General features: G+C 34.8%; 1 protein-coding gene across 27 annotated transcripts in view; it reads left to right on the forward strand.

Annotated features, from left to right (window-relative positions):
• Positions 1-14312, forward strand: part of LOC106871495 (anion exchange protein 3) — a 746335-nt gene that overhangs the window by 64966 nt on the left and 667057 nt on the right. The window contains exon 1 of one of the 27 annotated variants that reach the window (XM_089359112.1): positions 10031-10140. The exons of 25 other annotated variants lie outside the window; for them this stretch is intronic. The gene's annotated coding sequence lies outside the window, so the exon portion shown is untranslated. Of the gene's footprint in view, positions 1-10030; positions 10141-14312 lie in introns of those variants that run through there. One more of the 27 variants, XM_089359130.1, reaches the window with a different exon arrangement.

Below are 14312 nucleotides of genomic sequence, written 5' to 3' on the forward strand. Positions count from 1 at the left end.
AACACATAATGATGAGGTTACCATGTGTACCTTGGTTTCAGAATAGACAGATATACTATGTCCCTGCATATTATAAGAAAGAGGTGGCTAAAAGGATCCGTGACAGGAAGAGAGAGCTTGAACATAAAACACTGTTTTGAGCACTTATAAGATGCCTTGCATACATACCATCAAGGTGATCTTAAAGCTCCTTCTGCATTGTACTGATTTTGATTCTGAAGTTAGGAATGCTCTCTACAAATTTCCTGAAGAAGGCCAGTCTTATTGCCTTTGAAATACTTGATTGCCAAGTGTTTTGAAGCTTATTACAGGCACTCCAGGCGTGTCCCCTATGTGATGAGAGATCTTTTCTTACTGTCAGTAACATAGGGCTCGAGAAAACTGAATATTGTATGAACACAATTCACAGGAAATTTCTCATGGGAGTTGTCATAATAAAAGCACTTCTGTTATGACCTCCACTTATTTTAGATACTTTGTTTAATTTTATAGTGTTTTACTTTATTAGATACTCAGTGTGTAATTGATTATTGTAATGGAGGTGAGACACTGGCAATATGTGGTGTGTATATAGCTAGTAATAATTTATGAGTATATATAGCTGGTGATATTGGCAAGTGTATACAGCCATAAAGTTTTCACAGAAGCTATATTAGGTAAAGTTAGGAAGTATCTGAAAATATTTGTAATTACTAATCTTCAGCAAAAACTTAATATTAATTAATTTGGGGAAAATACTTTTCTAATTGATATTTCCATGATAATTAAATTTGCTTTGTTACTATTTGCAGTTTGTATTACTAACCTGGTGAAAAAAAAAGTTAAATTTCATAGGAGCAGGCATTGCTCTGTGGTAAGACATTTGCTTCCCAACCACATGGTTTTGGTTCAGTCCTACCACATGGCACCTCGAGAAAGTATCATCTGTAGCCTCAGGCCTTGCGAGTGGATTTGATGGATGAAAACTGAAAGAAACCTGTTGTGTGTGTGTGTGTGTTACTTTCTCCTTGACTTCACATGATAGTTGTAAGCAAGTTTTGTGCAAGTGGTATCCTTCATTTCCAATCTTCCAAAACATCATCAGTAGTACCTTAATTGAAAACAGATGGGGGTTGGCAACAAGAAGGGTATGCAGCTGCATGGAAGAGTAGACATTAAGATGATGATGATGATACCCCATGGCTTCAACACTTTTATTCAAAAATGTTAAAGCCATGATCATCATACCATTGCTTAAAGTATTTAGTTACACATATATGTATATATTTACGTGTGTATACCTTTGTGCCTGTGTTTGTCCCCCACCAGAGCTTGACAACTGATGTTGGTGTGTTTATGTCCCTGTAACCTAGTGGTTCGGCAAAAGAGACCAATAGAATAAGAACTAGGCTTAAAAAAAAAGTCCTGGGTTGATTTCTTTGATTAAAATCCTTTAAGGCGGTGCTCCAGCATGGCCACAATCAAATAACTGAAACAAGTAAAAGAATATATATATATATATATATATATATATATATATATATATATATATATATATATGGGTGTGTGTGTGTGTGTGATTTGTAGGAGTTTTGGCTATTATTTCTAACAGCCCAAATGACTATATATATACCCCATTTTGGGGCTTGAGTATATATCTTAAATACTATTTACATGAGTAGCTAATTTTAAAAGATTACCTTCAAACTCCCATTATAACAATTTTATATTTACACTTTAAATTCTTACTTAATGGGAAGTTCATTGAGAGTTCGTCTGTGATGCTATTGATAGATTTCATTAAGGTCTTTAGATATAAAGGTGTTAACTGACATTTATTGTATTGCAGTGTATAAAGAGGTTTTAGTATTCAAACGATCTCAATGCTTCAAGCAGACTGGCAGTGAATTAAATATGAAATCATTGCCAAGCCATTTCGGGAAACAGATGCACGTTTTAATTTACTATTTATCCCCCGCTTCTCTCTCTCTGTCTCTCTGTCTTTCACCACCCTTCCCTTTTGTTCTCACTCTCTCTCCATATATATATACACACATACATAAGGTGAAAAATAAACAGATATGTGCATTGTGTGTGCACACACATATATATATATATATATATATATATATATATATATATATATATATATATATATATATATATATATATATATATATATATATATATATATATAATATAATATACATACATCTTTCTCTCTCTCTACACACTCATATATATATATGTATGTGTGTGTGTGTGTATATATATATATACAAATGTGCATATACATATATACATACACACACACATATTTGATATATATATTGTGTAATAAAATGGTTGAGTCATTAGAACATCAGACAGAATACACATACATGCATGCATACATACATACATACACACACACACACACATGGATGCAGAATGGCTGAATGGTTATAAGGTTGACTTCAAAATCACTACATCCTGGGTTCAATCCCCCTCTGTAGTATCTTTAAAAAACGTAAAATATTTTTATTGGTAATGGAAGCAGTATTAGTGCAGAATAATATTCTGCATGTCTTATCATTGAAATCCACAAAACTTAACTTCCAATCGAAATCCACAATACAATCCAATATTCATATAGTCACTTAGAGGTTCAGCCTCACAGAGGAGATTACAAAGGACGAAGTCTTCTGTGCTTGAGAAGACATGTGAAACCCAGTAAAATCGTGGTCTCCCACACATACAGGCATGTCCTTTATGGCTATCAAGCGACCCTTTCTGCTTCCTTGTCCGACTGCAGATGTGAAGTATCTCTTCTGGTGACCCCATGGGTGCTGGTGCAATGTAAAAAGCACCCATGTGTATGTGTGTGTAAAGCCAAAGAACCATAGCCATCATTTGCGACTCAGTGTAACCAGGTAGCATGTACTGTATTTTCACAAATTGTTTTGTGTGCCTATGTAGACACAAGTAAGCACAGACACCTTGTCAGCCCTCCCACCTATTGACCCAGTGGATGTGACAGCTGCAGTGTGAGAGGGCAGCACTAGCACACATGCTCATTTTCAATTGAGCAGACTGGAACAATATGAAATGAAGCCCCCTTTGTTCAAGAACACAACACATCACTCAGTCCAGGAATCGAACCCATGACATAAAGATTGGGAGCCCAACGCCCTAACAATTAGACCATATACCTACATGAACAATTATGTGTGTGTATGTTCATATGCCCAAATTTGTATTCAGGATTCTTTAAATAGAAATGCCCTGATCAAATTTTCAGTTGATCTTAGCTACGTAATTTGATAAGAGATGTTAGAAACCTTCTAGTTGAACCAGAGTAAATGTTATTAGGTTCTGCTTCTGAGTTTTCCCACTAATTACATATTTACTCTGCAAAGCTGATTGTCTACTTTGGCATACATTCTAATAAAGCACTTTAGTTCCAAACAACATTGTTATTCTCATATATACATAATAAATATTTATTTTTACTTGTTGTTAGTGAATTTCTCAAAAGACATGGTGTGCATGAATTTATCGCTTCTGACTGCCAAGGAAGGTGTTTTACAAAGGCTGTTCTATACAGCAGTTAGAACAGAATGCTTATCTCAGTCTATTGAGCTACATATAAGTGTTGTAATAAGAAAGAGTATCAACTAGTCATTAACTGCAATATTACTGTATACCGTGTTTGATGGTACAAAAGATACATTAGATGCACTCCAATTTTAGCAGCTTATATTTAAGAAAAAAGTTTTTTGTGCATCAAAGCTTGTACTATAGACTCAACTTCACATGTAGGAGCAGAGGTGATTTTTTTAAAAACTTTTTTATTTTTGAAAAACAGTGTGTCTTATATGCCACCAGCTATGGTAGTTATTATCTTTGCCAATTGCCTACCTCTGAATTCCTGTCCATATATGAATGAGGTTCGATCACTGTGGAAGTTGTTCCTCTTAGAGGCAGTATTCAGTTTCTCTGTATCTTTCTTGCTTTCTAAATTAAATTTGTTCAGTCAGCATTTAGCAATCGCTAATCCATGCAGTAATATTTGACATAATTCTATTTATTTAATGAGAGAATGACTCATGGTTGTGATAATGATTATCACCTTAATCATCAAGACAATAATTAGGATCATTACAATTTTTTTTTTCTCAACATTTGCCTGATTTAAATATGTCTAAGTCTTGTATGACCTTATTTGGATTTCTTGGTCTTATTGTTGTATTCTCAGAGAAGCCATGGTTAATTAAACGTCTTGTACATTGTTTGATATGTATTATTATAGAAAGTGCCTCTGAATCATAGGTCATTACAATAAAGGGGACATCCACCTGTCTGGCAAGACCAAGACTCCTTTTTTCAGATGCTGACAGCACTTCAGTGGAGGATGTAACCTATACTGCACTTTCCATCAAACCATATGAGTTAAGAAACTAGGGATGCAGGTATTACCCCAGCCTTTGCAGTGAAAAGTTTGCTATTTGTTAGTAGCTCTAAGAAGTCTGAGCTTTCATTTAATGCTGGGTAAAAATAAAGGAGCATGCAAAAGACATGCAATGTGACAAATGCTTGGTGGTATACCAATCCTACTCTTAAAGCCAGGAACTTTGCAACAACCCTTTGTGTGTGTGTGTATATATATATATATATGGATGTACGTATTGAGACACTGATGTAGCTTCTAGATTATATTAAAATAATGTAAGCTTTATGCATTGAGTTCTATATCTCCCTATTGTGTATATAATTCTCTTCCTCCTCTCTGTCTATATATACATGTGACAGGTGTTTCGTTTACTAAATTCCAGTGCCAAGAAGACACTTGCTCAACGTGTTACTCAGTGGGATTGAACCCGGAACCATATGACTGCGATGAGAACTTTTTAACTAGATAGCCATGTCTGAGTAATTGTGTTCCTCAATTGTAAATACATTCAGCATGTACTTTTTATTTCGACGATATAACCTCTAGTAGTCTAAAATAGTTAATGTAAAATAAATGATTGGCCCCCACAGTGTTTAGTTGTGCTATTTTGATTTAAAGTGCTTCATGTTATTGTGACATGAAGATAGATGCGGCAATTTTAATTTTTCATTACCGAGACAATAAGCTGATTTAATGGTAATTCAGTGATGTAGACTTCTTTGTGAATTTAGTTGGGACAAAACAGTTCTATTTGAAAGAAAATGAAATGAAATTCCCTGAGATAGAAAGGTATGATTGATTGAAAAAAAGCGAAAAGATTATCGTCTGTATTATATATTTAAATTTTAAATTTAGGCTGCTAAATTTAAATGTTATCTGCCATACTACTTCAGACTTCGTTGTTTCGTCTGTCTCACTTGACTTATCCTCCATTTTGTTTTGTTTGATGTTTCTATCAATAAAAGCTGTCCCCGAAATATTTATAAATCTTAACTGAATGGTTGTATACACACACACACACACATTAATAGTTAGCAAAAGCAACAAACTCACTCAAGGTCCAAGAGTCACGTGCGTTGGCACTTAAATATATCCATATTTTGAGTTCTTTTTTTTCCTGTTTGCACCAACGCACACACACACACATTAATATATGTTGCTCTCTTTCATTGGGATTTCATTCACACACACACACACACACACACACACACACACACACACACACATATATATATATATATATATATATATATATATATATATATATATATACACACACATACATAGACAGCTCTACTTCTTAGAGTGTGCTTCTTCTCTGAATTTGGTTTTCTGAGAAAAAAAAGCTATATATATATATATATATATATAAAATTTATTAATAAGGGTAGAAATTGATATTAATCAATCAAAACCAGTGGTCTAGCATACCGAAAAAATCCAAAGATTAAAATTATATTACATACAAAAATAAGAGGAATGACCAGCAAAAGTGGACTCCTATATGCTAGAAATAGATGCCGAATCATCTAACCACGACAAATATGTTCTCAGCAAAAATTTAGCGACACAACAGACTGTAAAAGAGCAAGACAAATGAAAAATACTAAATAAATAAATAAATAAATAAAACGATTAACCTACCATGGTTTCACCTGTTAAAATTTACATAAGTAAATATCTGCAGGATGATCAGCGTAGTCTGTCGATTTATAAAATATAATTTCCAGAACTAGACACAAGATGTCCACCCGAAAAGGGGGCACGTGTAGAGTTCTACAAATTACATTCAGTGTATCCTTTCAAATGTCTTCAATCTGGCGCGCTAAGTCCGGAAATAACTCTGCAGTTAATATATTTTTGCAGCTAATTTACCGGTTTGAGAACATCATTATTTAAAATTTATTAATAAGGGTAGAAATCGACATCAATCAATCAAAACCAGTGGTCTAGCATACCAAAAAAAAATCCGAAGATTAAAATTATATTACATACAAAAATAAGAGGAATGACCAGCAAAAGTGGACTCCTATATGCTAGAAATAGATGCCGAATCATCTAACCACGAAAAATATGTTCTCAGTAAAAATTTAGCGACACAACAGACTGTAAAAGGGCAAGACAAATGAGAAATACTAAATAAATAAATAAATAAATAAAACGATTAACCTACGTACCATGGTTTCACCTGTTATTTTTGTATGTAATATAATTTTAATCTTCGGATTTTTTTGGTATGCTAGACCACTGGTTTTAATTGATTGATGTCGATTTCTACCCTTATTAATAAGTTTTAAATAATGATATTCTCAAACCGGTAAATTAGCTTCAAAAATATATTAACTGCAGTTATTTCCGGACTTAGCGCGCCAGATTGAAGACATTTGGAAGGATACACTGAATGTAATTTGTAGAACTCTACACGTTCCCCCTTTTCAGGTGGACATGTTGTGTCTAGTTCTGGAAATTATATTTTACAAATCGACAGACTACGCTGATGATCCTGCAGATATTTACTTATGTAAATTTTAACAGGTGAAACCATGGTACGTAGGTTAATCGTTTTATTTATTTATTTATTTATTTTTATTTAGTATTTTTCATTTGTCTTGTCCTTTTACAGTCTGTTGTGTCACTAAATTTTTGCTGAGAACATATTTTTCGTGGTTAGATGATTCGGCATCTATTTCTAGCATATAGGAGTCCACTTTTGCTGGTCATTCCTCTTATTTTTGTGTATGTATATATATATATATATATATATATATATATATATATATATATATTTCGTATGTGTATTTGGTGTGCAAGATTCTTGATGTGGATAAATAAATGGAAGTGGAGAGACAAGTTACAAGAAATTGCAAGAGTGCAATGAAATGATTAAAAAAAAAAGCAAAACTAAATACTGTTTATTAATTAATAAAGGACTGAACTAGTGCGTGTGTTTATTACCGGCATAATGCCTCTCCTAAGGTTTAATTATATATATATATATATATATATATATATATATATATATATATATATATATATATATATATATATAGATAAAAAAGTGTAGGTGGCATATATATATATATATATATATAGTCTGTCAAAAACATAAATCCGAATGAAGCACACTCTAAAATATAGAGTAGTATATATGAAAAATGGGGAAGGCCGGTTTATGGGATTCCCGTTCATAAAGGGCGTATCGTCAGATCCCAAAACCTGTTGGACCAAGACCTCCTAAAAATAAGGAAATGGACGGGAAACCTAAGGTAATCCCATAAACCGGCCTTCCTCATTTTTAACATATATCTATACATATATTATATATAGAAAATTGTTTTTATGAAATTCCTTTGAAAGAGAACGACAGATTTTTCAAAAATTTATCTTGTAGAAAAGGCGTTTGATGTCTATAAACTAAGCTATTAAATTACGTGATTTCCCAGTTCCAAGCTCCAGCAATTTATCGTTGTTTTTTTCCCTCTTACCTATTTACCTGCTAAGCAAATAAACAGGTTCCCTGACTCATGACGCTGGTAAATAAATTTAGTTCTTAGACATCTTATTGAATCAGACATTGCGACTCCCTCAATTTAGTTTTAATTTAGATCAGAAACCATCGTAAACTTCTTGATAAGAAACACACACCTCTCTTTTTCCTTCCTTGTCACCATTAATGCATATACATACACTCATCGCGCACGCGGAAGTACATAATATCAAATTAGGTATCTCAGCTATTTTGGGTTTTTACTTCTGTTTCTGATTGATCGTTTTTGTAACAGCCAAATTGTTTTTTTGGCTCTTATAACTTTGTATAGTGTATTATTAAAGTGAGAACCTTGACTCCTTGTATTTCTTTGCACGAAAGGGGCCGTTCACGATTTAAAATAAAAACTAAAACGTGTCGCGAACTATTTATATCAAAACAAAATTCCTTGAGAATTCCATGTTCTTGACCCAAATCTGTAACATTCAAACAAAATCAGTGCGTGTACTGTGAAGAGGTGCGTGTTACATTTCGAGCAGGGCCCTGCTTTGAAGAAATAACCAAGGCTGTTATTTAACTTGATTATGCTGAACGAAGATCAAAGCATTCTAGCCATGACCATCCTGTCATTTTGTGCTGATCTAAGATCAAAGACATTCTAGCCATGGCCATCCGGCCATTTTGATGCATTATCTAGGAATATATTTTTTATTTAATGTGTGCTCATTTTTTTAAGACTGGTAATGTATAATTTAAGGAAAATTTGACTGTTATTTCTAGCAGGGTCAGAAAGCTTCATGTAACTCTGAGACCTTTTAAGGTACCACGCATGGCTTGAAACTTTAGTTGTACAATTTCCTTAAATGTATGTATGTATGTATGCATGCATGCGTGTATGCCTGCATGCATGTATGTATACGTGTGTGTGTGTTTTGTACTCTGAATTTCTTCTGTGTCCTTTTAAAGCCTAGCCAGGCTCATGGGCCCGGTTTCCCGGTTTCAATGGCGTATGTGTTCCCCAGTCCATCGCAGCGTTACTCATTTTTGCCAGCTGAGTGGACTGGAGCAACGTGAAATGAAGTGTTTTGCCGAAGAACACAACGCGTTACCCGGTCCAGGAATCGAAACCACAATCTTTCGATCATGATGCTGACACCCTAACTACTAAGCCACGCGCCTCCACTTGTACTATGAATAATTATATTTAAAACAAAACCTGGTGGTCTTTTGCTACTAATAAAGTTAGCAAAATTAAACTAACTGCACTGGCTGAAAGTGAAAGGCAAACATCATTTCAGGATCCAGTGTTTAAAAACGAATTTGTTTGGATATTGCGTGAGTGAATTAGGTGAAAGCCAAAGTAAGTGAAGATAAGAATAGAAAAAAAAAAAAATCCCGACATAACTACATATATGTACCCCGCCCTACGACTTTGTTTTCTCGTGACCTCCTGGAAAAACTTTGGGTATTTTTCAAAAAATATTTTCAACAAATACGTTTTAGGCGATGTAGATTACGATTATATCAGAATTTGATGTGAAAAAAAAAATGTGTGTAGGGAGACGGATAATTCACACTCTTCATCAAAATGTATGAGGAAACAAAGTCGGGGTGTATTAATTATTCGATCGCCATCTCCATTTTTTTAACGTTAAATTCGAAACTGTCGTAATCTAAACCATCTAAAAACGTATCTGTAGAAATTTCTATTAAAAAATATCCAGTTTTCAGAAAGTTTTGAAGAAATAAATCGGGATGTGTGAATTACCCGAAACTCCTTTCTACTCTTCGAAAATTCTTTTCCCAACAAATTCCGATATAATCACATTCTACACAGTCTAAAAATATATCTCTGGAAGATTTCATTAAAAAAAAAAAAGGAGAAAACAGTTGCTGGAGTACACACCTACAGTTATGACAAAAATGCTATGCACTCCCAGACTTACACGGTAGTGTGCTGAAAAGTTCCTGGCTTTGGGTAAAAGAAAATACAGGAGGATTATGGTTTTATTCAACATATTCCCCTCTCAGATCCACACACTTATTGCAGCGGTCCTTCAGTTTTTCCAAGCCCTGTAAAAGAACTCAGAATGTTAGGCCTCCAACAAGGCCTTTCGCGACACCTATAAACCAGGAACTTTTCAGCACTCCTCCACATAACTATACAGTCGCGCAGTTAGGCACACATGCATGTTATTCGCCATATTTTATGTGCAAAGTTCGAAAGATCATCAAAAACATTGTAAATATTTAAAAAATATTATTACTTATTTATTTCGAAAAATTTAAAGACGTCTCATGTTTGTATTATATTTTTCCACTCTGATTTGTTTCTGTCTTCTTTTGTCTTTTGTTATTTAATACGCAGTATGAAGAATCGCTGATTAAAAATAAGGTTACAATGCAATTTTAAAGGTTGCTTGAAAATATATCGTTTTGTGGAATCCATTTCGATACGAAATATTTTTGGAAATAATATTCAACTGTAAATTATTTCACTAAACATGAACTTTAGTGTCGGAGAGAAACAAAACAATCAAACAAACCCATCTTTGCCTTTCCTGAAGGAAAAAAATAGAAAAAATTCCTGGAAAGCAAAAAGAAACTGAATTATATTTTAGTGTTTGATTATCACGAAGGTAATATTTTTAGCATTTTAATTATTAGTATTTGCAATAATTTTGTTGAGCTTGTCGGATTTTCCAAAGTTCTAACGTTCATCTCTACCAACACGAAAGTAAGTCTTGGTGTTCTGGCTATATTAAGCTATTTAATGTTTCTTCTTAGCAATACATGGCAGTGCTTGGCATTATAGTTTTCTTTTACTTTTGTTAATGTATTGTTTAGAAGTGTGTACTCATTAATTTTGTTGATGTAAAACCGCTTAGCTTTTATACCATAGTCAATACCAGCACTATGGACTTTTTCTTTCTTTATAGGAATGATAAAGTTAATTTTACTATGATAGTACCGATACCTTCCTTTGGTCGGGAAGGGCGGGCAGTGTTTATTTGTTTGGTAGCCTAAGCGAAAGAGATTGTGTGGTGGACCATATTGAAAGGGCTGAAGATATATACTCTCCTTTTTGACCAAGCCTCCACTTGAAAAAGAAAGAGAAGCAATTGCTGCCTCCCTGCAGTTTTGTTGAAAGATGAATGAATGTGGCAAGAATGGTCTGATTGAACGGGCCTATTCTCAGAATGCGCCTGTGAGTCGAAGGAAAGCAATGTGGAGAGGGCACTTGCCCTAGTGGTCAGGGCGATCATGGGTTTTGTGGAATTATTCATCGTTAGATTTTATATTCCGTTTGTCTACTTTTTACACGCTTCTGTAAGTAACCTCATATTGTATTGTCTAGTACCGTTCCTACCGTTTTTTGTGAACCCTTAGCGATGAAGAAAGAAAGCATTAAGCGGTGTTTCGTCTGTCTTCGCGTTCTGGGTTCAAATTCCGCCGAGGTTGACTTTGCCTTTCATCCTTTCAGGGTCGATAAATTAAGTACCAGTGAAACACTGGGTCGATGTAATCGACTTAGCCCTTTCCCCCACATTTCAGGCCGTGTGCCTATATTAGAAAGGATTATTATTATCGGCAGAATCGTTAGTATGAATCTTTTACGTTCTGAATTCAAATACCGCCTGGGTCTACTTTACCTTTCATCCTTTTGTGATCGATAAAATAAAATATCCCCCCCCCCCCCAAATTTCAGGCTTGTACCTATAGTAGAAAGGATTATGATTTTTATTTACCATCATCATCATTATTATCGACAATACTGAAGTTTATGGGCGAATGGTTTAGAAGTTTGTTTCACAACCACGAGGTCTTGCCCGGTTCGATCGTACTGCATAGCATATTGGGCAAATGTTTTCTTTCGCATCGAGCAGTAGCATGGTTGTTGATGGTGGGGGTGGAAACGGTGCTTTAGGATTACTGTATCAACTTGTATAGGCTTAGAGGGTCGCGGGTAGGATGAGGGACGACAAATTCAAGGGCAGCCTCGGCCGGTACACACTCTAGTTATGTCACTGGCGTCGAAACAAATCCATATTTTGTAATTCAAATTAGGCTGACGACGAACTATATTAGAAGCCCGTTTCATGTCTGTAATTCAAGTACACCTTTATCACATACATACACACACACATACGTACGAACACTCACTCATAAACACACACACACACACACACACATACACTGTGAATCACATTAGGAATACATGTCTGTTGAATGCTCGAACAACTGAATCTTCGTCGTTGAAACCGATGTTGACCTTTCCATCGTCACTTTCACTTTCTTCAATAAGCAGCTCCTATGATGTCATTTGGTGGGCAGCAACGATATTTTACTTTGCAATAAAAGTGTGTCGTTGTTTGTTTTAACAACATTAGTTGAACTAACTTTTCCTTTTTTAAATCATTTGTTTCTTTTGATATATTTTTTGTCTTGTAAAGCAAAATGAACAACTATGACAAACAGTAAACGATCTGATACAATCAGCCATCCCTCCACCCCCTCGAAATTTCTCACTGAGTCATTAAATGCCGGACTAAATGAAGTATTAAACTTGATTCACACACACACACACACACACACACACACACACACACGAACAACAGAAATATAGTCTAACTGCAAGCCTAAATATCTGTCTGTCTATCTATTTGTCATCGTTTTCATCATCATCATCATCATCGTCACCATCTCTTTAACGTCTTTCTCATGCTTGCATGGGTTACACGAGACATTATTGGAGCAGAGTTTTCCATGGATGGATACCCTTCCTGATACCAACCCTCACCAATTTCCAAGCAGAGTAATAACCCTCCCCCCACTCAGTCTTATGAACAACAAACAGCCTGGGCTTGTTTATGGGGAGAACTGGAAAGAAATGACATCATTTGAATGTGCCTTTTATTTACAAAGATCACGTAACATGTCAAGAAGCCCAGATGTGCCTTTGCGGTGGATTGCAAACAAACGACACTATCAGCATGAACAGTGATAATTTTGTTTACAGTCAGCAGACATGTGAAGACGAAGTGAAATATGAACACAAACACATTGACACATAGACATATATGTATCATCATCATCATCATCATCATCTTTATATATAATGACTACATTTTATTGGAAGCGCAAATGTCCCATAAATGAAAAGAAAATTATCTTCACTAGTCATCAGACATAATGACATAATAACAGTAAAAGACAAACTGAAGCATTGGGTTTCTTTCTGACAATTTCAAAATATTTTATTACGAAATGTTTTAAACAGGATACCATTTACTAATGTGGTACAAAATGTTATCAAATGCAATTAGATCCATTCTTTCCAAATATCTTTCTTCATGTAAATGTGTGTTCAAATTAACTTTTTAACAAACATTAATGGTATTGGAAGCATCGTATGTTTAGCTTGGATGCATGTTGTCTGATCAATAACATTTATGGGATATCTGTGTGACATGAAAGCATTACATTTTTTTTTTTTGTTTTGTTTTGACTTCTAAAAGTTAAATGTTGATTCATCAGTGACACTAAACAAAACGAAAAGAAACAAACAAACCATGAAATGTAGTTTAACTCTTTAGCATTCAGACTATTCTGTCAAATATAATGCTTATTTATTCACATTGTTTTGAATTAATCATCTGTTATCTTGTAGCTTTGAGATTTCAATGATGTGAATATTTACTTTTAGAATGACATTGTAGGGTAGTTGTGAGAGGCCTGATCTGATCAGTTTGAACACAAAATATATAAACTATTTGGGCCTAATATGACTAGTTTGAATGCTAAAGGGTTAAATAACTGATCATCATCGTCCTACATGTCTCCTCCTATTCTATTTGGTCCAGGAGACTCTTGGGATAGAAGAGTCACTGAAGAGGTCACAGACATCATCATCATCTTTATTTAAAGTTCGTACAAAACCAAACTGCATCTCATCTGGTTTAGTTCTATTCCTAATCAATTGAGCTATAACTCTCTGTAACTTACATGACCTAGTCCAGTACTTTGACACCTCTGTTGTTGTTTCTATAATTCTACTACACCAGTCATTGAAGATGACACCTTCCTGAATAACCCATTACACTCTTGGAGTGGTTGGCATTAGAAAGGGTATCCAGCCAATGAAACCATGCCAAATAAGACTGGAGTTTGGTGCAGCCCCTCAGCTTACCAGTCCTGGTCAAGCCATTCAACCTTTACCAGCATGGACAATGGATGTTAAATGATGATGATGATGATAATTCCATGTGGTTGGAGTAAAGCACCAGTTGAGTAGAAAGTAAGATAGGAAATGATATGGCTGATAGTGAGACTGGGTTGGAAAATCTAGAAGGAAGGTGCATTGCCAAGCGGCCAGAAGAGCAGCTGGGCAACAAGTTATGGGTGAGGCAGGGA

The sequence above is a fragment of the Octopus bimaculoides genome, chromosome 1, assembly GCF_046866305.1.
Source record: "Octopus bimaculoides isolate indiv1 chromosome 1, ASM4686630v1, whole genome shotgun sequence".
NCBI classification, from domain to species: Eukaryota; Metazoa; Mollusca; class Cephalopoda; order Octopoda; family Octopodidae; genus Octopus; species Octopus bimaculoides.